The sequence below is a fragment of the Carlito syrichta genome, unplaced genomic scaffold, assembly GCF_000164805.1.
Source record: "Carlito syrichta isolate Samal-C Ts95f unplaced genomic scaffold, Tarsius_syrichta-2.0.1 Scaffold304652, whole genome shotgun sequence".
NCBI classification, from domain to species: Eukaryota; Metazoa; Chordata; class Mammalia; order Primates; family Tarsiidae; genus Carlito; species Carlito syrichta.
The window spans coordinates 230,340-230,680 of NW_007248748.1; the positions used below are offsets into that span (position 1 = coordinate 230,340).

Here is a 341-nt window from a genome sequence, read left to right on the forward strand (position 1 = left end):
TCCACTCACCTCAGCCTCCCAAAGGCGCGAGATTACAGGCTGAGCCACTGAGCCTGGCTACAATTTTTATAAATAAATTCTGAGATTTTGGGGTCCTCCCTTGTATTTAGATACCCAAACACTTACCATTGTGTTACAATTGCTTATAGCATTTAGTAGAACAGCATGCTATACAAGTTTATAGCCTAGGATCAATAGGCTATATAGTTGACTGTTGAACAATATGGGGGTTAGGGTCACCAACCCCTCATACAGTTGCAAATTTGCAGCCAGGGTCGGTGGCTCAGCCTGTAATCCCGCGCCTTGGAAGGCTGAGGTGAGTGGATTGCCTGAGCCTGTGG

The 341-nt window shown here is 46.3% G+C and overlaps 1 protein-coding gene across 2 annotated transcripts in view; it reads left to right on the forward strand.

Moving 5' to 3' along the window:
- The window catches only part of SUGP1 (SURP and G-patch domain containing 1), a 37,720-nt gene that overhangs the window by 26,269 nt on the left and 11,110 nt on the right, over window positions 1-341 (forward strand). The window lies entirely within an intron of this gene.